This window comes from Varroa destructor, unplaced genomic scaffold, assembly GCF_002443255.2.
Source record: "Varroa destructor unplaced genomic scaffold, Vdes_3.0 BEIS01000006.1, whole genome shotgun sequence".
NCBI lineage: Eukaryota > Metazoa > Arthropoda > Arachnida > Mesostigmata > Varroidae > Varroa > Varroa destructor.
Window position 1 is genome coordinate 31,995,366 of NW_019211459.1, and position 6,057 is coordinate 32,001,422.

At 38.9% G+C, this 6,057-nt stretch overlaps 1 protein-coding gene and 1 long non-coding RNA gene across 5 annotated transcripts in view; both read right to left on the reverse strand.

Annotated features, from left to right (window-relative positions):
- Positions 1–6,057, reverse strand: part of Bre1 (E3 ubiquitin-protein ligase Bre1) — a 17,668-nt gene that overhangs the window by 2,669 nt on the left and 8,942 nt on the right. The window lies entirely within an intron of this gene.
- LOC111252796 (uncharacterized) lies at positions 1,245–6,045 on the reverse strand. Its single transcript, XR_002674353.2, has 2 exons — positions 5,784–6,045; positions 1,245–5,615 (listed from the first exon to the last, which is right to left on the reverse strand). It is a non-coding gene; the product is annotated as an uncharacterized LOC111252796 (long non-coding RNA).

Below are 6,057 nucleotides of genomic sequence, written 5' to 3' on the forward strand. Positions count from 1 at the left end.
TATTGTGTCGGAATTTTCAAAAACGCCTCTAGTAATTGTGATTATTTTTTTATAACAAAAAACTCAATGATTAAAAGTTTTTTGTTATAAAAAGTAGGAATTTAGTAGCACCCAACGCTACCGAGTTGAGTGTATTTATTTACCTATTATTGAGTAAGACAGTCCCATAAAATAAGATTGTCAGACATCATCAATTAGGAAAACCTTATTCGTAATTGTTGTCACTATGTGCAAGCCTAATAATACATTTTAAAGCATAAATAGTTTATCAATGCCCTACAGATTGAATTTTCCTGTACTTGTTATTGTAAGCGTTTGCTTCAATTAACTACCACACAGCAGTAGCCCAGAGAATCACATAAGTGGCGTACGTTTCCTTAGCCAACCTTCGGCCTGCAGTGCCTTATGGCATCCCAGTTCTTGGAGATCCTTTTACTTTACTACTTCGGAAGCCGAAACCCTCGGCCACATAGTTACCCAACCTACATGTTCCCCTCAATTAGCATGGCTGACATACTGGTAACATTCCACCTCTTGTAGGAGGCATCTCTGTGTCAGGTTACTGCCATCGTCTAATAGGGGAGAAAACTTATCTGACATATAACTAAAACAATAATTTTATAAGCCGTATCTTAGATACTTCGCGAGATAAAATACGTCCAGATTTGAACACTTTTCTTTTCTGTAAAATTTTCGTTTGTAAAATTAGCTTGTGATATTAACTTCTCGCTACTGCCTCAACCACTACCGGGATGAAATGTACTAGTTGCTGCTGATTATTGTGTCTATGCCGGTGGGATACGCTCCGTGTGAGACCAATTATTGGTGCTACGAAAAACAAGTGAAAAAGCGGATCAAACAACTCAGCTCTTCCACATAATCTGTTTAAATCAATATTAATTTGAGTCAGCACCAAGAAGTCAACCGGAGCGAATTTGTCCAACATTCAGTAGACCGTCAGGAGCCTCCTGGTGTCGTGCAACATTCCATAAATAGAAGTTCTCACTTTGATTAGCTTTATTTTGGTGGTAATAATTGATGACGAATAGCTATTGCCACTTGTGAAGTAATTCCATTAAAACACATGATTATTATAGGATAATAGAAGCATATACTACTGTATAAACTGATTCATTGTATTACAATGTTCCCTTACTAAGTGTTGTGGATATTAAATAATAGTGATTCTATGTTATAATACTTTAGTTGTAACAGACTAGTAATATAAATAATTACTGGCTTCATTAATATTCATAGCAGATTTTATTTTTATTTAGGTATGTGAGCATTTGATCGCACGGGTAGACAGACATCGGGGGTATTATCCTGGTGATGTTTCAGCAGTACATATCGTGATAGAACCATCGCGTGTGAATTACAATTTTTTGGAAACTCACTAAGTCCCAAAACTTCCGGTGCATTATATCTATCACGGAAGAGTCAGCTGTTACTTTTGCTTATGGTGTTGTTAACAGTGATCGTTTTTATCAACTACCAGTCGCATGTCTTTCCAGCAAGACCTTCTCCTAAGATATAGACATGTTTCCATGAATTGCTGATTTCACTATTTATTACTACTTGTGACGAGTTTGTCTCTCCTAAATTCTCCACCGCTTGCGGTCTCAGTGTTTTCCCCAGCAAGTAATAACCTTGAAGGGGGGATAAAGCAATCGACAATAAAGGAGGCATCGTTGGTACTCGACTACAACCAGGAATCAAATTATGTTTTAAGAAACGCTGAAAAGATGGGTGAAAAGGAAACTCATTCGGATGAGACGAATCATTTCACTCATTCACGTTTACTCAATGAGTCAACAACTAAGAAACATACTGAGAAGTGGACACAAAAGGATCAGAGTTTAGCGTTATTGAATTCCGGGGCTCAGAAAAAGATTGTTCTTAATGCGAAGTAATTAAAGCTGAGGCAAAATGAAACCTCTTCGTTCATTTTTTCGGGTGGAACAACAATAACGAATAGATGCTATGTTAACGATTCTCAAGCCCTATCTTTTTATGCCAACTTTTCATGCTACCTCTGCTTCAGTTATCGACACTCCCTTTCACGAATAGCTCTCGGTGCCTCCGAAAAACTACACAGGTTTTCTTAAAAAGTACAGCTTACCAATTTTGTATTTGATTATTACAAAAAATAAAGCCTCAATGCCAACCTTTCATTAAAGAAAATTATAGATAAGCTACCTAGCAATGCTCAAGCACGTAACCCTCGATACCTTATTCGGCAGCTATTTTAATATTAATACTCTATAATACAACAAATCGACACAGTCAGACCATTTAACCTGTTATCTTGGGACGCAACGTTGGCGGTCACCGTAAACCTATTGATCATGGGCCCGTTACTTGACATTAACGAGGAGGGAATATACATACATAATTACTATATAGCAGGTAAATTGAGATTAACAACGTCTACAAATATTAAAGTTATATTAGGGTTGGTCCTCAAGCAAACGCATGTAACAATATTTCACTATGAAGAAGAACGGAGATGCATGCGTGCGATAATAAACAAAAAAACCTGATTTTTTTTATTCCGGCAAGTCGTACAAATAAGTATATTACTAATGAATTATATTTATGTATATAAATATATATATACACATACCCGCTCTATGTACGCTGATTAATATTTGTATGGTCCAACAGCGTAGTGTTTTCTCTCGTAGCACCCGTGTATATCTCGATTAAAGTGTCGCCAACAACCGACGCGCCATTTAGCGAATTCGAATTTGCTCGTGCCAGGGTACATGGAGCACTCGTGTTCTCAATAATTAGTATGTGGACGAAAACATAAACTCTTCTCAGTTCACTTTAATCTGCGGGGAGTTAGGAGAAACCAAAACGGAAAAGCACCGACAAAACCGACAAGTGGCAATGATTTGTGACAAAAAGGATAAAACTAAAATATGGTAGTAATACTTGTACCGGTTAACCGTTAAATATACTTAGAAAAAAATTAAAGACACTAGGCCAGCAAAAACCCAAGACTGAGCCCCACTCAAGCTGTTGTCACCACTAACCTAATTGCACGATTCAATCGTTTCGTGCGATTTGTATATGGCGATATCCAATGTGGGCCAATATGGTGTTGATTTTTCTTTGATATTTATTTTCCATATATTTTTAACTATTTCTACAACTAGTATTTTTATTATTATTATTATTATTATTATTATTATTACTGTAACCTATAAGTTACAATATTATGTTGCAATATTATTTCGATCATCATTATTATTATTTAATTATATTTGTTGCTATTACTGTACAGAATTAATACAGATGGTCACCTCAGCTGTCTCATTCATTGAGGTAAATGAACTTGTAGAAAATATTGACTTGTGCATTGTAGGTTCATCTACAGATTGTTATGCTCTTTCGATCGCTTCGTAATTATTAGTTTAGTAATAACTTAATATTCTACCAAATCAGTACCGACGTACAATACCAGTCAGCCACAATTCCGGCTTTTTACTAAATTCATAGTGTTACGTTATGATAATGTTGAGGAGAGAAGAGGAACAAATGCGCGAATGTGCCAGGCTCAGAAAAAGCTTTTCTAATGAACAAAAAGAGGCGCTCTTATGTTATCGATCGCTTGAAACCCGAATATTCTATCTAAGGAAGCAAATGGTCTGTGGCAATTTGAATCAAGGCGACTGTCAGGTGTCCACGACGTAACGGTTACGAATGCATCGTAAACATGATCCATTATACAACGCCTCGAACAAATACATCCACTACAGTGACGAGCCAAATAGTGAAGACAGACGCGAGACATTGCAGTTAATGGAGAGAGATCGTCGCTGTTGACGGGTTTAACTAAATTTCTAATCACCACGTATGTGCCGCCGCAAACATGACATGCGCGGTCAATCAGTCGCTCGCAGTAGTTGGGAGAGGTCGGAAGCGTGTCAGCATGAATAGTTGTTGACAACACTCGAACTGTAACTTCGAGCATATATATATTCTACTACCCATAATAAACATGTGTGTAGGTATGTACGGATGTGTGGATAGTTCTAAAAAAATGCTGGTGTTGTATGCGAAAACTGACCCAAGTACGCTGACAGAGAGAAAGAAAGAGACGGGCTCTCTCAGCGATTTCTATGCAGGCATCGAGTATCGGCGCCTCGTCGATTTGTGTAATGTTTGCGTTTGTTTGTTGTTATTGTTATTATTACTTATACATTCTGTGCGTGAGAATTTGTGGACACGTCCCCTTTATGGGTTCCATCTCCACCGACATCAACTCGCCTGCTTTTGAATCTATAACAGCTTTCAGTACTGCCTCAAATTATGCTTATTAGCTTCCGTCTCTACTCTACAATATTATTAGGATTTCTAGTCACTATCAAAGTACGGCGTACACTAGCAGACATCAATGGCAATATAGCAGCATGCGCGACATTAGGCCATCATCACATGCGACTAGATAACTTTGACCTGTGGCTCCATTGAGTCGTCAAGTGTTACCATCACCATCGCTGCTATATTGACGTTATGATGTTTGCTACCGTGTACATAAAAGGAAATCATTGTATTTCCGAGTTATTGTTTATACCGAATGTTCACCATTATCACCGCGATCATGCTGATAATACAATCACTTTACCGTCGTTCATTAGCAAGTTTTACTAACTTAATGACACAATTGTCACTCTTTTTAACGAACCTCGCTTACGTTTATCTGGACTATCGGTGTAATTTTTATGGCCCTAAAAAATTACCCAAAATGTTACATCTGTTTTTTACGTTCCCCCAGTATCATTACAGTTGCTCACGTTGATCTTATTTAGTGACAATACTTCCGCTAGTGCTCTGTACGCGACCGTGTGATCGCTCATTGGTAACATCGATTGTTGCACAAACCTTCGCAAACCTCCATTGCAAGAAAATTCTAGACAGACTTTAAAGGGCTCAGATCTTTCCGCACCCCACTTCCATGATACGACCCAGGCGCTCAGACATTTAATCCAGACTTCTCTCTGCCTCGACCTTCCACGATAATAACATCGTAAACCATACTCAAGATTACATAAGAAGCCACACAAAATGTCTACACATAGCAACCATTTCATTTCCTCTCAGCTGTGCCCTCGTTTCTGTCCATTTCGTTAATTAGCTCCTGTGTGCGTAATACAAAAAAGTCTCGCCTATCCTAATATCTGCCTCTTTCTTTGCTATCGACTCAGCGAAAAGACACAACACGCTACCGTTGACAATCGGATATGAAGCTATGTACAGGACAGATCCTTTTGGATGGACGACAGCTTGAGTCGGTGAAACCGTGCGGTTCTTAAGCCAACAATGATGTTCCCAACGCCGGACATCTGTAACAAGCCTTCTCTGAAGGAGGCCCGCAGCAGCAGATTGATGCGGCTATAATCTCATGCAACGCTGCACACCATAGCCCATGCCGTAATTGTACACCGTAGCCCATCGTTAACAAGTGGGTGGATCCCACGTGTGTCCCGAGGCGCGTTATTCTCTCGACATTAACCAGATGAGATTTCACTCGATTTCGTACCGCCGTTGCCCCCCGCCCCCGCGCTTATAAAGTATGATGGTGCTGAAAAGAAGGGCATGGTTGCCTAAACACAAATCAAATTGGTATTCTAATAATGCTCATTACTATCCCTAAGACTTCAACAGATTGTATTATTATTATTATTATTATTAATGGAATAATAGTGTACGAAAAAAGCACTGCTGCGCATTCATGCAGCCCAGCGGTTAGGGTATCTCTATTTGTTTTTTACCTCAGGGCAATAGAGAACGACTGAAGCGGCGTCATTTTTTCCTGCTCTTATTGTTGTCGGTTTCCCGTTCCCGCGCGGAAATGAACAGCGGTAGCACATTTTTTTTTCTGTATGTACATACACATACGGAGCAGCTGGTCGTCGCTACTGCGCTTGTCAAGCCGCCTACGTACATATCATGTTTAGTGAACTCTCTCAGCGATACTGGAACGCTGAATGTTCATTCCATTTTGTGCATCGTAATAGTACAATAATAATAATAGTTTATATATAT